At 54.2% G+C, this 26108-nt stretch overlaps 2 long non-coding RNA genes across 2 annotated transcripts; both read right to left on the reverse strand.

Annotated features, from left to right (window-relative positions):
* Nucleotides 1-235: 235 nt before the first annotated feature.
* Nucleotides 236-8321, reverse strand: LOC146892730 (uncharacterized). The gene is made up of 4 exons (XR_015004241.2): nucleotides 7935-8321; nucleotides 6437-6528; nucleotides 2908-2955; nucleotides 236-2004 (listed from the first exon to the last, which is right to left on the reverse strand). It is a non-coding gene; the product is annotated as an uncharacterized LOC146892730 (long non-coding RNA).
* A 6411-nt stretch (nucleotides 8322-14732) lies between these two features.
* Nucleotides 14733-15443, reverse strand: LOC146892731 (uncharacterized). The gene is made up of 2 exons (XR_015003995.1): nucleotides 15379-15443; nucleotides 14733-15258 (listed from the first exon to the last, which is right to left on the reverse strand). It is a non-coding gene; the product is annotated as an uncharacterized LOC146892731 (long non-coding RNA).
* Between the last annotated feature and the right edge of the window lie 10665 nt (nucleotides 15444-26108).

Here is a 26108-nt window from a genome sequence, read left to right on the forward strand (position 1 = left end):
ATGTCTGTGCACCTCATAAGTGCTTGGTGCCTGCAGAGGCCAAAGGGGGGCAACAGATCCCCTGGAATTGGAGTTAAGGTGCTTGTGAGCCACCAGGGAAGGGTCTCTGAAGAGCAGCCAGTGCTCTTAACCACAAAGCCATCTCTCCAGCCCTCAACGTCACATTTTGACAAAGGGCTGACCTTTCTCCCAAAGAGATAGTAAACATTAATTCAATAATAGATAGACAGTCGGGTTTTCTTTACGTTGTATTTGTTTATTATTGGGGGGGCGTGTGAGAGGGGCGTGTGTGTGCCGTGGCAAGAATCTGGAGTCAGGTTAACTTCATGGAGTGGGTTCTCTCTTTCTGCCACGTGGACCCAGGGTATTTAACTCAGGTTGCCAGGCTGGGCAGCAATTTCCTTTACCTACTGAACCATTTAACCCGCCCAGGAATCTGATTTTTGTTGGGGCTGGAAAAGTTAGCATGTTAAAAGATGTTTATCAGTTGTTAGGGGAAATCAACTGATACTCTATAATGTATCATTATACACGTGACACACAAAAAAGCAAAACGACCTGATGCTACATTGTTGCTAAAGCTGCAAAACAACAGGCACTGGCGCCTGACTTTAGAGAGTAACAAACACTGTGGAAAACAGGCCCCTGACCCAAGATAAAGAAAACTATGTTCACACAGGCCTGCATTCACTCCTGTTTCTTTTTTTTTTCTCTTTTTCTTTTCTATTTTTTATTTCATAAGGAACCACACAGAGATCACACGTGTTTCATAACTGCTAAAACTGGAAACAGCCTGACTCTTCCCCAAGCTGGGGCCCCACTCCTCCACGTAATGCTACGCAGCAATGAGAAAGAACATACGGATACACAGAACTCTGTGTGCATCTCGGGAGCATTGTACCGGGAAAGGGGCAGCAGCTTCAGAAGGGAGCACCTGCTCTCATGGGTGTGACGTCATGGGCAGTGCTAGAAGCTGGGACTCTGCCAGCTGGGACACTGGTAGAGACAGGCCATCTTCTGGACAGGCTGGGGACATCTCAGTCTAGAAGGGTCGGATACCTCACCGTATGTAGTGTGCACCACCGACTGGTGATGGGCGTTGTTCTCTTGCTCACAGAGGGGGCCCTCACCATGCATTGACACTGGACCAAGCTTTTCCGGGTTCAAGGAAGGTACAGCAGCCGGGCCACCCCATTAGACCATACTCTCATCTGGCGCTATAGAAATCATTTTGGTGGGCCTCCAGGCATGCATCAGCATCCTGGCACAGGAGAGTGTTGGTGGGGCTCAGTCTGGTATGCAGTTAGCATCTCACAGCACCAAGCTGCCCGTGGGCTGTTCCCACTTTTGAATACATTCCTCCCACCCCTGGCAAAGCAGACCCTTCCTTGAGGAGTCTTGTGGCATGAATCCCTTCCTGTCTCTATCCGGGATCTCTTCCCTTCCCTCCTCCCAGTCAGTCAGAGCCTTCTAGGTGCAAATGATACAAAACCAGACCCCAAAGGGGCAATCCGGTGGCCCGTGGAGCCTGTGCTTCCCAGGGCAAGCCTTCAGGTTCAGCTGGATCCAGGAGTTTGGATACCATCTAGCTGAGTTGGTTTCTAGGACAACTTTTGTGTTTGTCTTGGCCATGCGCTTGCTCACTGTAGACCTGAAGGGAAAACTGTCTATACAAAGACAGCCAATGTGAGAGGCCCAGGATAGTGTGTCTTGGTCACATGATCATCCATGGATCAAGAGCTGCCATGGGCCTTGGCTCCTCAGAGTTGTAACAAGGACGAAAGGTTCCAGAAAGCGGTGTGCCACTGCTGGGATGGATGGTGGGCATTGCTGGGGACCTCACTCCGGCCACTGTACCCTCTGACCTCAGGCCTCAGTCTCCCTTTGCATCCTCTGTGCCTCCTGGAAAGCAGGCAGGGATGAGTTTTGAATCCCAACACCCCAGCATTCTGGGCCAGCTGCCACGGTGGGAGATTCCCAGATCCCAGGAATGTTCTGGAACTTCTGAGGACAGAAGGAGGATGTCAGTCAGAGCCCTGGAAGTCCTTGGCCTGGGAGCATGCTTAGAAGATGACAATTGGGTTCCTTCAGCTGAATTCCACTCTATGGGTACCTGTGCCAAGGAAAACAAGCCCAGCAACGGCATGGAAGGCAAGGGTGCCTGATGGGGTGTAAGGTGACATTGTTTACACAGGTGTGTGACGGGCCCCCTCACACCCTGCTTGCTTTTCTTCTTCTTTCTCCCCTCTCCAAATTCTTTCCCCCAAGGGTGCTGACGGATGTGCCAAGGGAGCCAGTGGCTGGTTGTTGGCTCTGCCTGGGGTTAGCCAAAGGCAGGTTGTGTGGTGCCAAGCACCTCTACCCACAGTGGCCGGGGCCTCTTCCCTCTGTCCACCCATAAACTGAGGACATGGGAAGCCTGGACTGGGATCTCAGAGCAGCTGACTGAGACTCACAAGCCCGGTGAGTTCCCAAGAGGGGAACAGAGGAACCAGCGACATTCAAAGTGGCCCACAGCGGACTTCGGAGGCAGCAAAGAAAGAAGAAAGCTACAATTTCCTGAGCACCTAGTGTGTGCTGGCCAAGTTCAGGGCCCCATGGTGATCAAACAGATCCGGACCACTTGTGTGTGAGCCGAAAAGACCATAAGGAAACTAAGCAGTGAAGCACCCCGAAGTGTGTGAGGGACACAGTCAGGGCTCTCTAGACTGAGGTGGCACTGTGATGACATCGCCCAGGAGCTGGGAGGACATTCCAGGCAGCTGTCTCTTCCCTGTTTGGGAAGGCCGGGAGGAGGCAATTCCATCTGAGGAGATGTGCACTTTTTGCCCAGGTAAAGCTATAGGACAAATGTGAGCATCTTCCTGCTGCTGATAGAACTGAAGCCCAGAGAAAGAACAGACTTACCCAGGGTTACACAGTCAAGTTCTAGTGCCTTCCATCAGTTGGCAGCCCCTGTGTGAGAAAGCAAAGGTCAGAACAGACTCCTGGATTCCCCAAGGACCTGCCACAGGCCTGGCCTGGGGTGAGGGGCACCTGGTTAGGCCCCCTGTAAGCAGGAACAAACTCAGCTGCTGAGTCACAGGGAACAGCAGGCTCCAGCGCAGTGGTCTCTGCCTCAGTTTACCTAGCTGTAAAAATGGGTTTAATAACATGTCTGCCTCCAGAACCTACTTCAGAGGGGCGCTGGGGAGGTTAATTGCTGCCTGCAGTCCCGGAGCCGGGATGAAAGGGGCAGGAAATGGGTGCTTCCCTCACTTTGGGTAATTACCCAGGCCAGAGGGGGTGTCAGGGTCTGGTTCAATCCCAGGCCAGTTTCTCTTCAAAAGAGGAGGGGCCTTATGCACTAAAACCGTCCAGGTTGGGCCTCCCAGCAGTCCTAAGACCCCAGAACAAGACAGAAGCCCTACAGGACCAGGTTTGAATCCCAGCGCTATGCTCTGTCAAGAGATTCAAAGCGCTCTCTTCCTCAGCTGGGGCCTCCAGTCCTGTCTGCCCAGCTGCACCCTTGTATGGTAGACACCATGTGACCAACTGCACTGCCTTTCCCTGCTGTCTGCGTTAAGCTATATTGAGAGGCAGGCACCTAGCCATCTCATGGGTGCCTTTGACTCATGGCTGAGGGGGCACAAAGGACTTCTTGTGGAAGTAAATAAATGCTTTCAAGCATCCTCAGGGGGCTGAAGTGATAGCTCAGTTGGTCAAGCACTTTCCACACACACCTGAGGATCTGAGTTCAAGCCCTAGCATCCACTTAGAGTCAGTCATGGTGGTACATATGGTTCATGCCTGTAACCCCAGTGTTGGTGAAGTGAAGAAGGTGAGTCCCTGGAGCTGGATCACCAGGCAACCTTGCCTCCTTTGTAAGCCCCAGGCCAGTGAGATGGTGCCTCAAACACCAAGGTGGGGCCAAGCAATGGTGGTACACACCTTAAATCTCAACACTTGGTGGCAGAGGTGGAAGCAGGCAGATCTCTGAGTTCAAGGCCAGCTTGGTCTACAGAATGAGTTCCAGAACAGCCAGGGCTACACCGAGAAATGAAAAAACAAAAGCAAGACAAAAAGCAAGGTAGAGAGGGACCTAGGGAAGACGCCTTTGACTCCACAGGAATGCTCCCATGTGCATGTACCCACACATATCTGCATAGCTCACACATGAGCACTACATACCCTCCTACACACACACAGAGAGAGAGAGAGAGAGAGAGAGAGAGAGAGAGAGAGAGAAGGAGGGGGGGGCTCAGTGGGTAAAGGATTCTGCCACATATGACTGGCCTGAGTTTGATCCCTGAGTCCTTTGTGGTGTAAGGAGAGAAACCACCTGAGCTAAGCTGCCCTCTGACCCCCACGCAGCACCACGACAGGCACACTCTCCACACACATACTCAAACATCCTAATTAAATAAGTACATGAAGGGGAGAAGAAGAGGAGGAGGAGGAGGAGGAGGAGGAGGAGGAGGAGTAAGAGGAGGAGGAGGAGAGGAGAAACCAAAGCTGCCTCTCTCAGAGGGAGCCGAAAAAACAAACACATGAATTTTAATGTAAAGAAGAACACAAAACATCCTTAGGGATGCTGACCGAGCCTCATGCTGTCCCGAGGCTTTAGAGCCAGGTTGCGTGTTCCCTACCCTGTGATTCCTAGTGTCCTTGCTTACAGGGTCTCCCCACCACTCTCACACAAGTGGGCAGGAGGCCTGGGCCCCTTCACTCTAGTGTTTCACCTCTTCTTGAGTTGGAGTCAGACACCAAGTCAGGGGCTCTACCTCTTCTGTCCTTCCAGAAATCCGTGCCATGCCCATCTCACAGTTGGTCACCCCAAAGTTCAACAATGAATCAAACTCTAAACACCCTGAGCTGGGGGCGCTGCCATGAAACCGTGACTCTCTACCCTCCCTGATCCAGCCTTGGAGACTGAGCTGTGTGACCGCTGCTGCCTCAGGCCGGGCTGGACCCTCTGAGGAGACTTTGGTTGTGTAGGGGGCAGCTGTGGGCCCCAGATCAATGGGACAAAATGGGACCTTTGTCAAGTGATGTACGCAGCCTAGGCTGGGCACGTGAGGCTTTTTCCAGCAAGCACAGCTCCTAGGCTCAAACTTTAGGTCCCTGCCGTCCTTGTCCCTCTGCATGGCCCAGAGGTGCCTCCAGCAGGCCAGTCTTGTTGCCTGAACCCTGTCATCAAGGTCTATGCTGGCTCCCTCTCTCAATCTAGGTCCCCCAGAACCCCCTTATTTTTCACCATCCACCTGTGCTGTCCATCACACAGAACCAGCCAATCGCAAGTGTGATCTCAAACTTCTAACTCCTGTGAAGGTACCCACGTGGGGTCCCAGCCCTGGGTCCTGAGTGAGAGGCCAACCTAGGCTATATAGTGAGACTGTGTCTTACACACACACACACACACACACACACACACACACACACACACACACTCACTTTCAAAATCAATTGTTTCAGGGCTTCCTTAACCCACTGCTGACTCTAGAACTCAGTCGTGTGCTTTTGGAACACAGTGGTGTTCGGTGAGTGTGCACAGAGCAAATAAAGATGTGTGAACATTAAGGTAGCTAATTTCCTGGGGTCTGTTGTCCTGAGAGATGGTACCCCAGGGAGCATCTCTTAGGATTCTGGAGTGGTTAGACGTCACAACAATAATATTTACCCCCACTTCCTGTGCTCTGCCTCATTCACAATCATCACTCCCAGTTCCTGCTGTGACCTAGGATGCTGGTCTTGTGATCAACCCCCTTTCCCACTTAAGAACACCATAGCTCAGCCTTAGGGTTATAGATGACTCCAGGCCACCAGCAATTTGGCATTGGGCCATGACTGAACACGTGGCCACCATGATCCCATGGATGGCCCCTTGAGTTCTGGCACGGCCTACGTCCCTCTGTAGGTCAGTAGCCCTGCAGGAAGATCCTGGCTACGCTGTGTCTGTGAGGAGGGCAGGCTTGGCGGCCGGCTTGTCCCGAGACGGGACGCCAGGCAGTGGGGAGTTTCTCTCCCTGAACTTACTGTACGTGAGTCAGCTCCAGCCCCAATTGTGAAATCTGGGAATCTTGTGGGCCAGGCCAGCTGGGGGATGGCCGTCTGGGAAAGGGAGGCCGGGAAGGGGTTAAGCCTTCCCCCCAGCCAGCAGGCACACAGGGTACCAGCAGCCTGGGCTGGCTGCCGCCTGTGGCTGGCTCTGACATCACAGTTGCGTCAGCAGCCGGCCCAGCCCCCACTTCCTCCTCTGTGGGCAGATCCCCAGCACCCCCCAGCCACTGCCCTCCCCTGGGAAGCCTGCTGAGTCCCTGCTGGGATGGAGAGAGGAAAGGAAGGAGGAAGGCTGGCTTTGCATACAGGAGGCACTTAACACATAACGGTAGGAATGGGCTCTAGCCAGAGAGCGATGCTACAGTTGCACAGACAGATAAGAAACCATTCCACTCACTTTAGGAAAAAAGGCTGAAGGTCCCAGAGGAGAAGATCTTGCCTGTGGTCACCCTGCTTGAACAGCTAGTTTCTCCCAATCTTTCACAGCATCTGGTTAGGGACACAAGTCTCCATTGAAGTCAACATCCCCAGGCCCCTAATTTTCTTTCACATCTCATTAATTTGTTAAGTAGGATTAAGAGCAGAGGCGTCTGTCTGCAGAGAGGGACAGCAGGATCCCCATGGCGCTGTTAGTGGATCAGATGTGGCTTGGTGGCTCTGACTTAAGTAAATTCTGCGTTTAAAAGCTTAAAGAAAACAAAAATCATGCTTGATCAGTGGGCTCTGCTCTGGGCTCGGTGATAAATGTTAGATAATTTCCTATTTTCTACACGCTGCCATTACCCCACCTCACAGATGAAGAAAACAAGATACCGGCAAACCCAGGACAGTGGGTCACATAGCAGGTCAGCCACACCGTCTGTAACGGGCAGATGCTGGTCTGTTCGGCACACCAAGTGCAGTTTCCCCATTTCCCCAAGGGGCAGGCGCTTCCACAGATGAGAAATCCAGCCCAGGGAGGTTGAGTAAATTGCCTGGATTTCATGACAGGCGTGCTCAGGGTTGAAAAGCCCAGCCTGTGCTCAGGTAGGGAAAGCATCAGGGCCCTGGACTGCTTTCCCTGGCACTGGCTCAGAGCTGTCTCAGGCTGGCCTGGCACAACTGGGAGAAGAGCCACGGATGAGTCTCTCCCGAGACACCATCACCCAGCCAGCAGAACTGAAAGAATGGAGAAACCAGGGCCCAGGAAGGACTGATGCTTGAAATCAAACAACAGTTGTGAATTATTTCCCCTTTAATCCTATAGAACGTGTGTGTGTGTGTGTGTGTGTGTGTGTGTACTTCTGTGGGGATTTTGCCTGCATGCTTGTCTGTGCACCATGTGTGTGCTGTGCCTATGGAGGCTAGAAGAGGTATCGAATCCCCTGGAACTGGACTTATAGATGATTGTGAGCTGCCCTGTTAGTTCTGGGGACTGAACCCAGGTCCCTTGGAACCACTGAGCCATCGTTCCTCTAGCCCTTAACTCTTTAGAATGTAATCAACTGTTTGGGGCTGGGGAGATGGCTTAGTTGGTGAACTTGAGTTCAATAGCCAGAATCCACGTAAGGAGTTCCACGTGGCGGCACAGAGGGCACGTGGCCGTGTGTGTGGCCATGCGTGTGGCTGTGCGTGTGGCCGTGCGTGTGACCGTGCGTGTATATATAACACCAGTGTTGAGGAAGATCTCTGAGCATTGCTGGCCAGTATGCTGAGTTCCAGGCTAGAGAGAGACTCTGTCTCTAGAACAGAAAGTTGGTGACATCTGAGGAACACAGCTGCGGCTGACCTTTGGCATCCATATACACGTGCACACACATAGACGTGCTTAATCGTAAACCTGCACACTCATGCTCACACACAAAATAAGTAGAACGTAGCATGTGGTACACTTATCTTACTTCCCGTTCTCTGACCTCCTCTACAGAAGTGCCAGCTCTGAGCCGCGTCTGGTTCCTCACACGCAGGAAGTGTTCAGCAAGTGTTTCCTCGTGAGAGGACTCTTCCCCTCAGAATAGATCGGCCAGGACTTGGCTAGTCTTGAGCTTTTTCTGACCATTCTTCCAGAACCTGACGGAGGAGCACCATGCCCAGAGTGACCCAGCTCATCGGAGGCAGGTGTCGTCTGGGATTTAGGAACCATGTGACCACATGTTGCACCCAGGAGGGTGCGCGCCCAGGCTATTCCATAAGCCACGGCTCAGAGAGGTGAAGTGTTTAACCTCAGGTCCGAGGGCCTCTTAGAGGGTCAGTCCAGGTCCTCCTGCTCAGCATCCTCTGCCACCCTCTGCCTCCCCAGCACCCTTTTGCTCCACTTACTAGGGATTACTGCTGAGGTCACTGGGGCCTGCGTGCAGCCTTGACACACAGCAGTCCAGCTGGTTCTGCCCCACCCCCACCACAGCGCCCACAGCACCTCCCGCACCCACATGCCTCAGGGATGAGCCTCAGCAGTGTGACAGGCCTGGTGGACACGTCGCTAGCAGATGTGGATCTGCCTCCCACTGGGCCCCCAGGCTCTGGCTAAGCCTCAGCCCTTCGCTAGCTGACCACCATCATCACCCCCACCCCAGGCTCAGCCTGGGGCAGAGAGAGAACAAAGTCTGAGAGAGAAGCACATTCAGGCCCTGGAGGTGACAGGGACAAGAGACAGGCTTGGGAATCCAAACACAGCCCCATCCAAGACCAGGCCAGACTTCAAGTGGTACAGTCATCCCTCCATGAGATGAGAGGGGCTGGCGGACACTGGGGCCAAGACCCTGCTTTAAGCACACTTGGATGCAATCAAGAATGGCCCCCTGGGAACAGGACCCAGAACTGGTTGTCTGACCTTCCCAGGGGAGCTGGAAAATTTGGAAAAATCCTCAGGTTTTTGAATGTCAACTCCATTCATGGAAGGTTTTCTGCATGAGTGGATATGGCAAGTCCACCCACGGGCAGGTCCCAGGCCTCTGCTCAGCACCTCAGCCTGGTGCCTTCCTTGAAGGTCAGGAAGAGCTTTTCCTCAGCCTCCCAGAAAAAGGCCAACACTCTCCTGGACCCCAAGCCCAGAATTTTGAGATTTGTGTCTAGGCTGTCTAATCCTCAGCTCTGTCCTACCCTTGTGTGATGCCCAAGGGTCTTCCTAAACCCTTAGATTTGCCCTCAGCACTGCGCAGCAGCAATGGCTACAAAGACTGTCCACTCCCAGCTGCCCGCAGACCTGCACGGGGTCTCCCAGGCCTGCAAGCAAGGGACAGAAAGCTAAGTAGGTAAATGTAGACCCTCGGGGAGATCCAGTCCCCCTCAGCCACCTGCAGCCCCAAATGTGTGACCCTTGGAGAAGCTTGAGAAGTTAAAATAAGTAACTACCCAGAGCAGAGCCTCCTCAACCCCCTGCAGGACTTCTGGGCTCACGATCTCCACATCAAAGAGGAACTCAGGGCCCTTCTGGTTACCTCAGCACAACCTTCTGGCTGCAGGCATCTGCTCAGGTCCTGGTTCACTTACCTTTCCACCTATCCATCCATCTATCCATCCATCCATCTACCCATTTATCTATCTACCATGCACCCACCTCTGCCCATTCATCATCCATCCACCCTCGCATCCATCCATCCATCCATCCGCACAGCATCACTTGCCATCCACACACACATTCCTTTCAAGGCTCTTTGTTCTGTGTCACTTTACCCACCAGTTTCTCCTGTTACATCTCACCTGTCCATCCGTTGATCTGCAGTTCTCAAACCTCCACACCACCCTGCACTTTAATCACTCATTCATTCATTCATTCATTCATTCGCTCTTTTGTCCACCCACCCACCCACCCATCCGTCCATCCATCCGTCCATCCGTCCATCTGTCCATCCATGCAGTGTCCTTCTGATATACTTCCGTCTGCTCTTTCCTGCTCGTTCCCTTGGTTCATTTTCTCTTTTCATTTCAGGCCGTGCCTCTGTCTCTTCATCCTTAAACAACTCTTCACCACCAACCCAAGGACCCAGCTGTAATCACCCATAGAACCTTGCACCTGTCTGTCATCTTTCCTCCTTCCTCATCTGAGTCCTTCATCCTTCTCTGTTCCCTGTGCCCAAACCATTGTGCTCTTCGGAAACCCCAGGGTTGAGACCAGGAGTCCCCACCAGGTGGGAAACGGTGAGGTCAAAGGGCATCCCAGGCTGGTGCCGGAAGGTGGTGAGCCTTCCATGGCGGTACACGTGACGTCCTCAGCAACTTTGAGGAATGAGTTCTGCACATGGAGACTGTGGAGTCTCCAAACTCAATGGGCTGTGGAACCCTTTCCCGGATGCCCCAGATCCCCAAACAAAACAAACTCCACAGGCTGAGCCTTGTCCTCAGAGAGCTGAGCCATGCGGGGCATGCAGTATGTGACACTCAGTTAACAAGTGCCAACTAATGTGGCTCTCACTGAAGAAGTTGTGCTCCCTAGTGGCCCCGCCTTTTCAATTCTGCTCCTGGAGGCCCCTGTGTGACCTCAGCTAACTCCCCAAGTCCTAGCCTCTGCTTTTCTATCTGGGAAATGGACCTTGGAGTCTCATGGGTACAGACCCATGAGGGAAGTGTGAAGACAGGCACTTGCCACGGATTGACCCCTCAGGCTAGAGGGAAACAGAGGCCTGGGGGACACAAAGCTTCCAGATTGTGGGTATCTTTAAGCCTGATTAGTGCCTCCTGCTCCTGCTCAGCTTGATGCAGCATGAACTGGAATTTCCCCGATAATTTGCACTAATTAACGATGCTGCCTCCCCTCCCCACTGCACCCTTGGCTCCGTACTCAGCTCCCAGCGCCCCAGGGAGCTCTCAAGGAGTCCAACTGGTTCGGGAGGCCCAGTTGCCACCTCCCATCCACCTGACGCCTTCTCAGCTGCACAGTTGTCCCTTCTAGAACCTACGGCCAGTGACCCCACAGGGCGGTCAGGACAACCCAACTCCTCAGCCCACACCTGTCTGAACTGCCCAGCTCCGAGGTCCCAGGACACAACCAGTGAATGCACTCAACCAAACCCCCGGCTGCCCTCCATGGCACGGAGGTTAGTGTTCCTCAGATAGCCTGGAAATTTCTTCTGCTCTGTGACTGTGACTGAACCTCCCATTGGGCATAGCCCTTCCTCCTTCTGGTCAGCATTTATCAGGCACTTCCTGTGTGCCCAGCCCCGTACCAGGTGTAAAGACACAGAAGACCAAATTCTTGTAGCCCAATGGGGGTGAGGAGTAGACATGTACAAGAAAGACACACAGACGAGCCACCGTGTCACCAGCAAATCAACACATGATAATTCTACTTGTAGAAAATTCCAGAGAAATAAAGCCGTTCTTCGCAATGCAGGTGGCTGCACCGCCCATGATGGGAGTGGGAAAGTGGGGCAGCAAGAATCGGATCACGGAAGGGGACGGCCTGATTGGAGGATAGAGGATACACCTGAGGCCTTGATGGCACTGGTGGGCTCGGGAGTACGCCTAAGGGGCACGACTCACCGAGGTCTGCCACGGGCTGTGTTCTAGCAATGTGTCTGTCAAATGTCAATAAAAGCGCCAGAGAGAAAGGGGGTAACCGTGACTCAATGTGCCCTTGCAACAGTGGGAACCCTAGAGTAGGAAGTCAGAGAAGCCTTCCTGGAGGCGGCAGCAGTAAGTTGGAACGAAGAAAAGAGCATGCGGTTAAAGTCCACGTGGCCTGTGTTCAAATCCTTCCTACTCTGATTCACTCAATGCTGTGTGGCTTTGGGTGAAAGGCTTGACCTCTCTGAGACCCAATTTTCCACGTCTGTGACATGGATCTCGCAGCAGGATATACCTCATAGGGCCATTTAATCTACGCGATGTTGGTGGCCTGGCATGCAGCCGTCACACTGTCCCTACAGACCCTGAGGCAGGAGGACAGCATGGAGAGAGGCCATGGTCCCAGCAGAGTTGGGGACTGTTAGTGCCCTAGTGAGGTCTAAAGAGTTGGGACTGAGCTGTGTGAACCTCGGGACAGGAGCTAGACCAGGGGACGGAGAACAGGGATTTCAACTACAATTTTGAAACCTGTGGAATCACGGGACTAGACGAGAATGGCCCCCACCCCATCCCCTTTCTGCACTTACTGCTGAGAACCAAGGAAGGGCTGCGAGCTGAGCCTTCTCGCATGCCTCTCATGTCGGGGAACTTACTACTCTCATTGTTGGGCCTGTGACAGGAACCTCACAACTGGACAGCTCTGCTCTTCGACCTATACAGACGCCATCCTGGAAAGAGGCAGCCATGGAGACATGGTCTGACTGAGGCTCCCTGCCTCAGTTCCCTGGGGCTGCCATCCCTTCTCTGGCTGATGGGAGGAAGTTTCGGGCCTCCTGGAATCATCTTAGGCCTGTGAGGTGCTTGGCAGCCCTGGGGTGCCCCTGTCCCGCCCATCTATTCCCATCTGGGGGGCCAAGGTCGACCTGGGGGCAGGCGGGCCAGGCCCTGTCTGGGGATAAAGGCAGGCGCCCCAGGGTACAGCCGGCTTAATAACAGGCTCCAGGATCCAGGGGGTTTGAACTCAGGCTAATAGGCTCAAACACAAATTGAACAGCCCACGTTCCCGTCAGCGCCTCTGACAGCCAACTGTTCCCACACTTGGTGCTCCCTCCTGTCCGGCTCCTCCCACCCACCCTCATTGGTGGAGCCCCCTTCTGTGTGCCCACCGTACACAATGGTACCAGACACAAGCTCTCCCTCCTGCCATGGCCCTGCGCTCCTCTGCCTGCCTCCTTGGTACCCTCTACCAGCCAGGCTGTGACCTGCCACTGGCTGTACCTCCTGCCCAGAACTCTCTTCCCTCACAGTGGCCCCAGTGGCTCAGCCTTCAAGCCTTCAGGCTAATGTCACCTTTTCAGTGAGGCCCCTGAACCTGCCCTGCAGCTCTCTCCCGTCACCCGGCTCCTTTTCTTCACCAATGAAATTCTTCACCAGTGAAATGGTCCTGTCTCTGTCTGGAGATGTTTTGTTGTTGTTGTTGCTGTTGTATTTCTGAGACAGGGTTTCTCTGTATAACAGCTCTGGCTGTCCTGGAACTCTCTATATACCAGGCTGGCCTTGAACTCACAGAGATCTACCTTCCTCTAGTTCCTGAGTACTGAAATTAAAGATGTAAGCCCTCTCTGTCTGGCTCTGAAGATCTTTTTAAATATATGCATTTTAATTTTTTAAAAATTGATTCATTTTATTTAATGGAAGTGGGTGTTTTGGATGCCTATGTGTCTGCACACCATTTTATGCTTAGTGCCCAAGGAGGCCAGGAGAGGGTGTTAGGTCCCCATGAACCGGAGTTACCATGTGGGTGCTATGAATTGAACCCAGGTCCTCTGAAAGAGCATCCAGGGCTCTTAATCACTGAGTCAGCCCTTTAAATAAATAGTTGTAAATTTTCACTGAGCACATACATATTTATAGAATACTTACATATTTATAGAAAAACCATCACAGCCAGTTAAATTCAGAAACCAGAGCTACAGACTGAGCAGGCCCAGCAGAGCCAAAGGTGGGCACCTCATGAGTGGGCTGACTGGGCTGAGCCACGCTGGCCCCAGTGTACCATCCTGGTGACCTCTCACCTCCATGTGCCTGGTTCACTGTCCCCTGCGCACCTGCACCCCCCTCACCCCTCCTCACTAGTCTTTGGCACCCAAACTTCTCAACTTTCCCTCCTTTTGCGGGATGCCAGCTGGCCCCATGCCAGCCCCGCTCCCCCGCCTGCTGCCCTTCCTGGACACAGGCCCATGAAGGATGAGGAAGGGCCTGTGGTGTCTGGCCGGGTGCCATGAGAACACGGCCCCTGGGGCCCAAGTCTCCCCACTGCACTGCCAGACACCTGTGTAATGAGTGCCATTACGGGGACCCGCCAGGCAGGCCCCAGCTCGCCCCAGCCACCCAGGCTGTGAGGGTGATGCAGTTGGGGTGCAGGGCGTTATTGGGGGTGCACTGTCTGGGGGTTGGCCCCAAAGTTTCTCTGTGTGTTTCTGGATAAGCCAGACCCAATTTCTGGTCTTCTGCAGATCCTAAACCTCAGGCCTCACAATCTAAGCTGACGAAAAGGAGTCTGAGAAAGTAGGCACTTATTGAACACTTACTGTATGCCCACTTGGTCTTCGGAGCTGGTTCCTGTCACTTCTCATTTCCCTGCTTTCTGTTTATTTTCCACCTCTTTCCATGCGAACTCGGATGCGTACCTACTGCGTGTCAGACTCTCACTCCCTCTGTGAACTCATTGTCCTTAGCACAGCCCTGCAAGGTGGATAACACAATTAACTCATTTACAGAGAAAGTTCAGAGAGGTGGAGCAACTGGTTCGAAGTCACACAGCTGATAGCTGCTGAAGCAGGAGCAAGTCCAGGCCCTCGGGCTCTAGGATCTACGTTCCTAACCGTTGCACACCGTGCCCCCATCAGCCCACACAGGCAGGATGCTTCTCACTACTGCACCCCCATTCCCCAGCCCAGGGCCTGACACATAGTAGGTGCTCAAAAAAGACACCGAGTGAGACTGGCGAGATGGCTCAGTGCAAGAAGGCGCCTGCTGCCAAGCCTGACAACCTGAGTTAGATTCCTGGGGCCTGCATGGGTAAAGGAGCAAGGCCTGACCCCTGCACATCGGCCTCTGACGCCCACACACGTGTGTGGTGTACTCATGTGCGCGCACATGTGAATACGTATAAAAGATTACAATACCGACAGAAAGACTGAGTGAACGAATGAGAGGAGCTCATTTACCAAGGAAGAGCTAAGGCTCAGGGAGGTGAGGGACATGCATGAGTCACACAGCGTGGATGTAGCAGAGCCACCCTGCTGCTATGTCCGTGACCCCTCTCCTAAGCCGCTGTGACTCCAGCTATGCCCCATGAGGGCAGACATTGCCTCAGCCCACGTGGAGAACCGACCAGGCTCTAGCCTGGGCCCGTTGTTCCAGGTCTGCCCTGATCCAGCCTGTGACCTGAGCCTCTGCCCCATCCCTCCATTCTCTTCAGGATCCCGAGCAGTGGACAACTCTGGCCCTGACCCCCCAGGGCCTCTTTATCTGCCGATCCCTTTCCTGGGAGACCTCCAGTCTTGCTGTCTCAGCCGGAGGGGCCTCGGTGGCAGCCATCCCTGCTGCCCACAGCCGCAGCTTCACCCTGGCCGTCTCTGACCTCCCGTTCTCAGTGGGCTCCTGGACAGACGGCCCCTCACTTGGCTTTTCTTCCCAGCTGCCTCTGGCCTCGAGGGTGACCATGCCTTGGCCCTAGAGGATAGAGAACACGAGTCCTGCTGCCATCAGATCACGTGCGGTGGCTGTTCACTCTGCGCTGGCCCCTGTGCACTGTCGCCATCCCTCCCGCCAGCTGCCAGCCTCAGCACTTACCTTTCCTGATTGCCCCGTCCCCTGCCTCCTCCAGGGCCTTTACACTGGCTGGGCACACTGCCTCCTGTTGGGAAACCGCCCCACTCGGTGCCCATCCATGTCATCTCAGGAGGCCCTTCCCCACTGCTCAGTTTGTGTCTGGGACCAAAATGTCCTGCCATCCATGTGTGTCCTCTCCCTCACTATAGCTGCCACCCCCCAGCAGCAGAGACCTGTATACAGAAGGTGCCCAAGCAAGGCCTGTGAGATAAAGGAAAGAGAATCAAAGAGCATCTCTAGCCCCATGGACCCTGGTCCGGCTTTGGAGCTGGGAACCAAGAGGTCCCCTTGTGTCAGGGAACACCTCTCTGCACCCCACACCTGTCTGATTCCCAGCCTTGTAAATACCACCACCTCCACCTCGGGGTGGCCGAGGTGCCCGGGGCGGGGTGGGGGGGCTGGTGACTGATTGGGTGAGATGCCTTCAGCTAGATGCTCCACCTGTCCTCGGAGACTCTCAAGGTCGAGAAGTCAAGCGGCTCCACAGGGGAAACTGAGGCACAGTATATCTGAGCACGTGCCAAGCTGTGCAGCATACCTGAGACAGGTCAGGATGGGGGCTTGCAGGGTTCAGGCTCCTCAGCACTCCATGCCTCAGTTTGCCCCCTGCCCCCGCTGTGAAAGGAACTCATCTGAGGTGAATCCATACTCAGAAGAACTTGCCCCTTCTCCATGAATATGACTTCCCTGTCTGTCAAACAGGGTCACATTCGCACCCTTCTTGCAAGGCTAAGCTGTCCATACCCAGCTCTTGAGGGAGGCCAGGGCCTCATGTGCAGCCTAACCATGATCCCAAAGGGCAGCTCTGGGTGCCCACGGCCTCTGCTGGGATACTAGGGCAAAGGTCAAGGGGTCCTGGGTGGCCCTAGCCAGGTGGGACGTGCAGGCTCGGGGAGGACTCGAGTGGCTAGGATGGGAGCTCCAGCAGGCTGGGGTGACTCACCCTCTGGCCAGGCTGGAGGCTGGCCACAGCCCCCACGCGCCCCTCTGGGCTCTGCCTTGCACCCAAAAATGCTGTGTCATGCTCCGTCATGTGGCTCCGGGTCATTAATACCCGAGTTCTGGGAAGCTTGGGCCGTGTTCCCGGAAGGGGTCAGCCGGTTCAGTAAACAGATTGGCTGTCTCCTCGTCACAGCCTGAAGCTCAGAAGGCGGGGAGGTGGGGGGCTGGCAGCAAAGGGGACGGAGCAACAGCCCCTGGCCCTGTTTGAAGCTGGCAGCTCCCCGGGCTGCCTGGTCCAAGCTTGACAGATGAGGGCAGAAACCAAGGCTCAGAGCAGGCAAGGCTTTAGCCCGAGGTAGCACAGCGAGTCTAGGGTTCAGATCTGGGATGCTGGTCTCACCACGCAGAGTTCAGGCTCCCGCACTGCCTCCCCCACACATACACCCATTCCTAACCTACCCCCTCAGGACACTTGCTGAAGTCAGAAAAACTGGCTAGAAGACAGTTTAGGAAGGAAGTGGGACTGAGGACAGCTGGGCTGGGTCCAGTGGTATTCTGTCAAGGTCAACAGCAGCCGATCACCTACTGTGAACCTGGCGAGCACGTGTCTTTAAGGAAGAAACCTACTAAGAGCTTGACACCGAGCGTCTGATTACAAGCCCCACCAGATGGGTGCCATCTTTGACCCCCTTATCGGGTGACAGGCTGAGGAAGAGGAAGATTTGCACTAACCGGGGAAGAGCAGGCTCCAGAGCTGACGTCACTTCCCTGTGCCTGCTGTATGACCCCACAGCGGCGACTCTACCTCTGACGGCCTCGGTTTACCATCCAGTAAACAGAACGGTTAGAGTGCTCATACCACGGGGATTCAGCCTAGATGGGGTTAGATAGCTCTAGCTTAGAGTTCAGATTCCGCTGTGTGAATCCTGGCTGTTTGACCCTGGCATGGTAGCTTGACTGCTCTGTTCTTTGTACCCGTGTTGTCCAAAAGACAAGAAGGGGGAATGAGCTGGCCCCTCTCTAAGTCGGGTCAGGACTTCTGGAGGACCAAGCACTCCTATCTAGCCTAAGATGGGCCTGCTGGGTTGGGGTCAGAGAGCCCACAATGAACCACATACCTGATCCTCCAGGCTCCAGAGTGCAGCCAGCGCCAGGCACTGCCACAGCACCCTCCTCCCCACCCAGGAACCTTACCCCGTGGTGGACACCACATCCCTTCTCTAATCAGACACCTCCTTCTGCACGCACCACTCTGCAGCCTGACTGGGCCCACCAGAGCCTCGTCTTTGGTCTCAGGAGCTGGCATTGCCTGCCTGTGCAACAGCCTAGCTCAGACCTAGCACAGAATCCCAACCCTCAAGCCATCCTTCCATGTGCCCGCTTACACACGTGTGGCCTCCAGCAGGCCACGCATCTGCCTGGGAGCCCACCCGGATGCTCGTGCAGAAAGCAAGCGCCCCAGACACCCTGCAGAAGCACCTCCTTTTCCCGTCGCGGCTATTCCGCCTCAGCTATTTTACACGATACCGTGAGCCTCAGTGGCTGTGATGTGGAAGGTTCCAATGAGATCTGGGGTGAAAAAAAGAATTATTATCCCTAAAATCCTTAATGAAACCTATCAAATTGAAATCACTAAATTATTAGTTAATTCTACAAACTTCACAATTTGACAAGATGTCCCACCTGGGATTTATGAAAATGTTTGTGTCATTTGTGAGCAATCTGCTTTGGAGAATGCTCCCCGCTGGGCAAACATTCCCCTAATACCCTCAGGCTCACCAAGAACCCCGAGTCTATGGTAAATAAGGTGCTGACCGCAGCCAGGCATTTCGGAAGCAGGCTCACCAATACTACAGGGCTTTGGAGATATGCTCCCAGCTCTGCTTTGAGTCTAGCCTGGCCTCTCTCCACTCGTTCCTATCAGCCCCCACTGCCCTCACCCCATTTGGACACCAGGCTAGGGTGAACCCACCCCTGCTCCCACTCATGTTCCTCTAGCCCCTGGAATACCTCCCCTCCTTTTTGTGGGAATCTAACCGTTCTCTGAACTGAGTTTAAATCCCACTTCTATCACCTTCTACCACATGCTTGCCCGGCAACCCAGACTGGACTGTGGCTTTTAATCAGCTATGCTTCCTGCCGCCTGCAAGAGTCCTTCTCAGGAGAGGAGTGGACTGTCAGAGAAGGCTCTCAGACTCTCAGTTCTCAGCCCAGAGCTGGCTGTGTATTAGTCTATTTCTCCAACACTTAAGAACCTGTTTAGGGCTTGCAAGATGGCTCAGGGGATGAAGGTGCCAGGTCTGATGATCTCAGTTCAATCCCTGAGACCTAGAAGGGAGAACTGACTCCCCAAGCTGTCCTATGACGTCCACATATGTGCTAAGGATCACGTAAACACACACACACACATACACACACACTAGAATTTTAAAATAAAAGTTAAGCAGCAGGTTGGAAACTGGATCCTAGCTCAGTGGGTAGAAGGCTTGCCTTATACGAACGAGGAGGTCCTGGGTTTGTCCTCAGTACCACCGAACCTTATGTGACAGTGCACACCCATCATCCCAGAACTTGCAACACAGAGGCAGGAAGATCAGAAGGTCAAGGTCATCCTTGGCTACATGGTGAGTTTAGGACTAGCCTGAGCTACATGCGATTCTGGAGAGAGAAAAGGAGAATGTGATGACCTCCTGGTCATCCTGCACATCTGGAATCTGGGACGGGTTCTGTGCACTGGAAGCCTCTGGTTCCTTCCACCCATCGGGAGCCATCTGCACCTCCTAGGACCAGCGAGTAAGAGGATGAGGGGCAGGATGTGAGATTGGGCAGGAGGCCTAGGTGTCCACGTCATAATGGCTTGTGGAGATATTTAAATGGAGTCACTAGAATTGCAGCAGGCTCCCAGGAGCAGCCCTCAGGGTTTCTTCACTCTGTCCCCACCCCAGGAGGGGCTAGCCTCAAATCTTCAGTTTATAAACACATAACAGAGAGAGAGAGAGAGAGAGAGAGAGAGAGAGAGAGAGAGAGAGAACAGTCAAAATATCCTGGTTTTCAATAACAAAGAATCTACTTTATCTCATGGAAAATTCTCTCAGTCAGAACACACATACCAAGAAAGAGAAAATGTGAAAACACGAGGAGCCACTACTGGCCTGATGCTGGGGACACTGGTCAAGGCTGGCGCCACCCCAGAGGTCAGAGGCTGTGGAAGGCAGTCCCTCACCCTGGTGACCAGGGACATGTGTGGCTGTGGGGACAGGGGACACACAGCCTGATGCTCTGGAGTGGTGAATGTGACTGAGAGGGGAAGAAAATGAACAGCTGGACAGTGGACAAGGCCAGCTCTTCTAGAAACTTCTGAGCCAGAAATGGCCAAGGAGGCCACGTAGCGGCACACACTAGAGTTTTGTTTGTTTGCTTTTAATTTGATTTGTTGGCCAGGATTTACAAATCAGGACTTTTCACACATGACATCAGACTTCTGGTTCGTCTTAATACATGGAAAAATCTGGGCAACATGCCGGCTCAAGGTGCCACCCCCATAGGAGTCTGTCCCCCAGCTTCCCGCCTCGCCCACGATGTCGCGCCAGGCCTCCTGGGCCTGAGGTGTCTGCAAGTTGGCTCTCCTGATGACTCTTACTGTGGAGGACACTGGCAGTGTACTGAAGATCCAGAAGGATGCAGACTCCCAGCAGCAAAGCAACAGCCAAAGCCTCCCCCAGGAGCCTGTCGGGTCCCCAGGAGCTGCTGACCCTGGACCTAGGCCCTGGGTCAGGGAAGGCCCCGTCCTGTTTAGGTTTTGTGGTCTCGTGAGTAACCGAGTGGAAAAAAACAAGGTTGAAAAGATAACAATTACGATGAAATTAAATCAAATCAGGCCCGTGACTCATTTATGGAGCCGTAAAAACAGAAAACAAAAACAAGCTGGTTCTACAGAAGTGAGTGGGGCCAGAAGGCGGAGGAGAGACCCAGAGGGAAGGCTGCTGGGGAGCCACCCCTGAGGGGCTCTGCCGGACCAGTGGGGAGTGGGGAGACCCAGGTCCCAAAGCTGGGGAACCAGGCCCAGAGGGGACTGTGGACCCTCAGAGCCAGCAAGGCTGGCCTTTGTTCTCCCAAGCAAGAAAACTGAGCCTGGGAGTGTAGGTGAGGGACCCAGACCACCAGACAACCATGGTGGCACCTGTCACCACAGACTGCCCTAGGCTTCAGAAAGCCAGTCTCAAGACCAAGGCCCATCCCAGAAACAGCAAAGAAAGCCCAGAGACCAGGCCTGAGACAGGATCCTCCCCCAGTGAGGATCCCTTATCCCCATTGGGCAGTAATGGTGTCCTCTCTACAATGTGTTAGAAGGCACCAGGGGCCGGTGGCCATGACCAGGCAGCTCCCTGTTCTCAGAAGTCTTAGCTTTGGTCCTGGGAGCTGAGAGCTGCCCTCAGCCTGAATGAATGCCCCAGAGGTCGCCCTGACCCAGGACCCGACAGCAGGGGTAGCAGGGAGCTGGGAGAGGCAGCAGCTGGGGAGGGTTGGCTTGGAAAAGGCTGGACTCAAGGAATGCTGGGAGGGGGCCATGGAAACACCCACACACACACACACACACACACACACACACACACACACACACACCCGCCGCTGCCCAGCTTTGGAGTGAGAGCTTCGCAGGGTGGGTGTGAAGCTAAGTGGCCTTCATTCACTCCTCTCCTCCAGCTCACTGGTGACTTTTTTTCAAGAGTACAGGGGACATGACAGTGAGCAAGATGGGCCAAGACGAAGTTGTTCTGAGGGTGTGGACACGCAAGCAAAGCCGCTAAGCCTGAGGCAGTGGTTAGAGCCATGGAGATGAATCCAGCGAGAAGGGACTGTGGTCGAGAGTGCAGGGCCTGGCCACTCGGGGAAAGGGGATCCAGGCGCTCAAAACAGTGCCTGCGAAGGCCCTGGGGGTGGGGTGTGCCTGTGTTTCCGAAGAGTGGCCACACTGTCCGAGTGCCAGAAGTGAAGTACACCCTCCCAGTACCCAGTCCGAAAGCTACTTTACTATCTTGACTTCCAGAAGAGGAACTTTGGGCTCAGAGAGGGGAAGTGACTTGCCCAGAGTCACACAGCCAGGAAATGCCAGGCTACGCAGGGGTGTGTTCGTGCTGACTGGGGCCCTGTGTATATAACCAGGATGCATGGTCTAGGGGTGGCTCCAGAGAGTGTGTCACCCGCCTGGGTCACAGTCGTGGGTGGCACAATTGTGCAATCCGGAGCCCTTAAGGGAACCAGGCCAGGGCAAAGGCTGGGCTAAAACAGCCTGGCCCCACCCTAAGCTCTGCCCTGCCTTCTCTCTGTCTCCCAGGCCCTACAAGAACTAGAAGTCAACCAGTCACCAGGTGATCAAGAAGCTCATTCGGACTGAGGTGTGAGTGACTGCTAGTACACTCACACACACACACACACACACACACACACACACTTGTGCCTGTTCCTGGCACAGACACAGCCTTCACTTTTCATCTGTCAAATAACGGGTCCACCTAGGCGGCCTCTGACAACCGTTGTGATGCCTGGGTCCAGAGAAAGGCACAGCTTCCTGAGGTCACTTCCAGAGGCCCGGCCTGCTCTCCCCTGCCTGACCACACAGGGCCCACTGTACCCACATGCTGTTCTTGTGACACCCCAGGCCTTTGCACATCTGTCCACTGTCTGGGAGGCTCCTGCCCTCGGAGGAAAACTTAGCACCACAGCAGGCGACAGCCGAAGGAATAAGCAGAAGTTCTCAACCTGTGGGTCGCGACCCCTTTGGCAAACCTCAAGCTCCAAAAGTATTTGCATTATGATTCATAACAGTAGCAAAATTACAATTATGAAGTAGCAATGGAATAATTTCGTGGTTGGGGGTCACCACCACATGAGAAATTGTATTAAAGGGTCGCAGCATGAGGACGGTTGACAACCACTGGAAAACAGGACTCAAAGGGTTAAAAGGAGGCGTTGACTGAGACCTTGGAGAGAGGAGAGCACCCTGGGACTACGCTGAGGATGTGGGCTCTGGCAGGGACACAGAGTGTGCAATGGCAGGGACACAAGGAGTGTGCAATATCAGGGACACAGAGTGTGCAAAGGCAGGGACACAGAGTGTGCAAAGGCAAGGACACAGAACATACAATAACAGGGACACCGAGTGTGCAATAACAGGGACACAGAGTGTACAATATCAGGGACACAGTGTGCAAAGGCAGGGACACAGAGTGTGCAAAGGCCCTGAGAACCCTCAGTTCACAGAGAGCAATAAGGAGGCCATGGAGGGGTTTGTGGTGCCCACAACCACCAGGGAAGGGGGTGCTGAAGGCCAGAGTCTGGTGGCAACTGTGAAAGTGGGGGCACAGATGAATCCTGGATGAATCTGAAGGGTCTCGTGTTGCAAGCATCAGACACAGGGCAAGTGAGAATGGGGGCCATTAACCACGAGGGAGACATGGAGGTTGGGAACTGCCTCCAGGCCACCCCAGTGGTGAGAAGGACTGAGTCTGGGTGGAGGGAAACACTAGGAACTCGCCTGTTTGGATGAGAATAAAAACTACACCCCTGCTCAGTCTAGCGCCAGCCCATATCACCATGCCGCTCCACGGCACCAGTGTTGGTCCCTGAAGCCAGCACCGCAGCAGGCCCCTTCTGCAGAGCCTGGGGACAGCCCCCAGGGCCACCCGGCAGCAGGAGACATTAAGAAGCCACAGGGGTCTTGGATTAATCTGGCTGTGCCCCCAGAGTAGAGCCCCAGGTTTCAAAGTTGCTGTTTCCCAGAGAACAGCATGGATGGATCCTGAGGCCCCTGGGAAAGGGCCAGTGGCAAATCAGAAGTCCCAGGCAGAGGGACTGAGGAGGCTGGGGAGGAATTCTCTCTTTCTCTCAAACACACACACACACACACACACACACACACACACACACACACACACCTGAAGTCACCCCATCACTCACGGACCAAATACCCAAGGCCCCCAGGATGGGGCTGTAACAAAGCTACAATTTGAACCTGGGTCTTTGAGACCAGATCTGGTCCACTAAGTTGTGCTGGGGTACCAGGCTGTTCCTGGGGTGTGAAGGCTGAGGGGGTTCCTGAGCTTCAGGGTCAGTCAGATTCTTGCTCCAACCCCAGAGGGGGACCCCAGAAGCCCAGCACCAGTCCCCAACCAGGTCTGTTCCTGATTCCTGTACACCAGGACAATTGTTCAGAAAGGGAAACTGGGACTGAGCTGGGGACCAAGGTGCCCCAGGCTCTGACTCCCCACTGTCTCCTAGTCCCCCTCTTCTGGAGGAACTGATACCCTAGGCCCCAGCGCCCAGCAGATCATGGTCACCACTAACCCCCTCTCTTGAAATGAATGCACTCTGCTCTCCCATCCCGCCCCATTCCCTGGCCAGCTGGACCTTCTCAGTTGCAGAGTGCGGTGTGACATCAGAAAGGTGGCGTTCCCTTTCTGGACCCGGGGAGATATCAGACAGTGCAGCTATATGAAGCTTGGGTCTGGGCCACCGTCCCTGGGCTGGGAGGGGAGGTCACACTCTGCTCACAGGCTCACCTCCCAGGAGTCACTCCTTATTCTTCCGACATTTACAGAGTGCCTGCTGTGTGCAGGTACTGCAGTCAGTCCAGGGGACATTGCAGGGAACAGAGTCAATGAAAGACCAGGCATCCAGCAAGGAGGTGAGCCACAAAGGAGCGGAAGGGGTGGCCGTCAGTCACCGGTACAGACAGGGCAGGTGGCAGAGAAGATGCAGGGTGAGGGAGTTCTTCACATTGTCATCGCCCTTGAAGGCCATGACAGCTCTACCTCAGCCTCTTCACCAGGTTTCTCCTGATCTCCTGGCTGGGTCTGGGGCCCCTCAAGACACAGAGTCTGCCACAATCTCAGGAGATGGTGTGCTACCATCCCCCAGACAAGGGCAGAGAGGCCCAGAGAGGTGAGGCGAACAGCCAATGGTCACACAGCCAGGAAGGTGCAGTCAGGAATTGGGTGGGAGAAGAAGGGTGACCAGTGCCAGGTGGGTGACCCGAAACCACTCCTGGAAGGCACTGGGTAGGCACCAGGCAGGGCTTGGATGGGGTCAGCTGGACAGAGCTGGGTGAAGGGCCAGCTGGGACCAAAGCCTTAGCAGCCACAGGTTATGGCCCTTGGGCCTCAGATAGGGTGACAGCCACACCCAGGCTCAGAACTGGCCACGCCGCCTGCTGGAACATGAAGTACTCAGACCAGAGGCTCAAAATAGAACACACCAAGCCTGGGGTGTCTGCGCCTGAGGAAGGGCTAAGCCATGTCCTGCCAGTCTGAGGCTGTGGACTGGAGGGTCTGAGGACCCTGGGTCAGGGCTGGGTCTCCCCTCTAGCGTGAATAATAAAAACTCAGAGACAGATGTTGGGGTTCAACCTGAAGATCAGAAAAGCAAAGCAGCCAACCACTAGAAAGACCTTTTACCTCTACCAAATCTTCAGACGGAAGGGGTGAGATCCTGATTCCGTAAATCCTCAGACTGTACACTCCACTGAGTTCCTGTCTCTTCCCCTTTATATTCCTCTCTCAGCCCAGCCATATCACTCCTGTCTCCACCTCCCTAGTGCTGGGATTAAAGGTGTGGGATCCCAAGTGCTGGGATCACCTTTGTGTGAGCTCTGTTTCTCTTTTAGACAGATTTAATTTTGTGTAGCACAGGGTGGCCTTGAATTCACAGAGATCCATCTGCCTCTGCCTTCTGAACCCTGGGATTAAAGGTGTGTGCCACCACTCCCTGTCCTGTTGGCTGACTAGTGTGGCTGCTTTGCCATCTGATCTTCAGGCGAGCTTTATTTATTAAAGCACAGATAATAGGTCACTATGCTAACCCATGCCATTCTCCTGACACAGCTCCTAGGGTGTCAGCACCAGTCCTAATGAAACCGGCACCTTAGACAGCTATGTGGCCTCTGGTACAACCTCTATGAGACTCGGGGGCCATTTTCTGCCATGGATTCATTCAGTCCGTCACTCGGTCAGTTTACAAAACTTGGCTGGGAGCTGACTATGTGCCTGAGACTCATTAGAGAACAAAACAGACCCCAAACCTGTGCCCTGGCAGAGAGGTCAAGCCTACAGGGAGGGTACCCAGGGATACGGAGCACCTGTGATGGAGGGGACCAACCAGGGAACGGAACACAGAGCAACGCAACAGAAGACAGCTCCAAAGGGGTTCAGGGCAAGTTTCACCCACAGAGATCAAGACAAGGAGGGGAGTGTGTACCCAAGCGAAGAGTGTTCTGTGTGGCCTGAACAGCCAGTGCAAAGGCCCTGGGGCAGCAAGGGCAAGACCTGCACTTCCTGGAGGAGTGAGAAGGAAGTATGGAGCTGGGGAGGTGGATCTGGGGGTGGGGCTTGGGAGCCTTGACCCCTGATGTATCTTTGGAGCAGTGGAAACTGGCAGGGGCCCACAGTTTTGAAAAAGACTGGAGGGAGATGCTCAGAGATGGTAGCAGAGGACCAAGGAAGGTTCTAGAGCCATGGTTCAGGGGTCTCCTAAGACCATTGATAAACAGATATATTTACATTCCAATTCAGAACAGCAGCAAAATTACGATTATGAAGTAGCAAAGAAAATAATGTTATGGTTGGAGGTGGTCAGGTTGAGAAACACTGGTCAGGCTCGTAGCAAGGGTTTGGGGGGGGCATTGTCAGGGCCCCCTCCCACCATCAGCTTCCTGGAGCTTGGCAGAAGGCCAGGTTAGCTGTCAAGCCTGAAAC

This window comes from Myodes glareolus, chromosome 10 (genome assembly GCF_982192425.1).
Source record: "Myodes glareolus chromosome 10, mMyoGla1.1, whole genome shotgun sequence".
NCBI classification, from domain to species: domain Eukaryota; kingdom Metazoa; phylum Chordata; class Mammalia; order Rodentia; family Cricetidae; genus Myodes; species Myodes glareolus.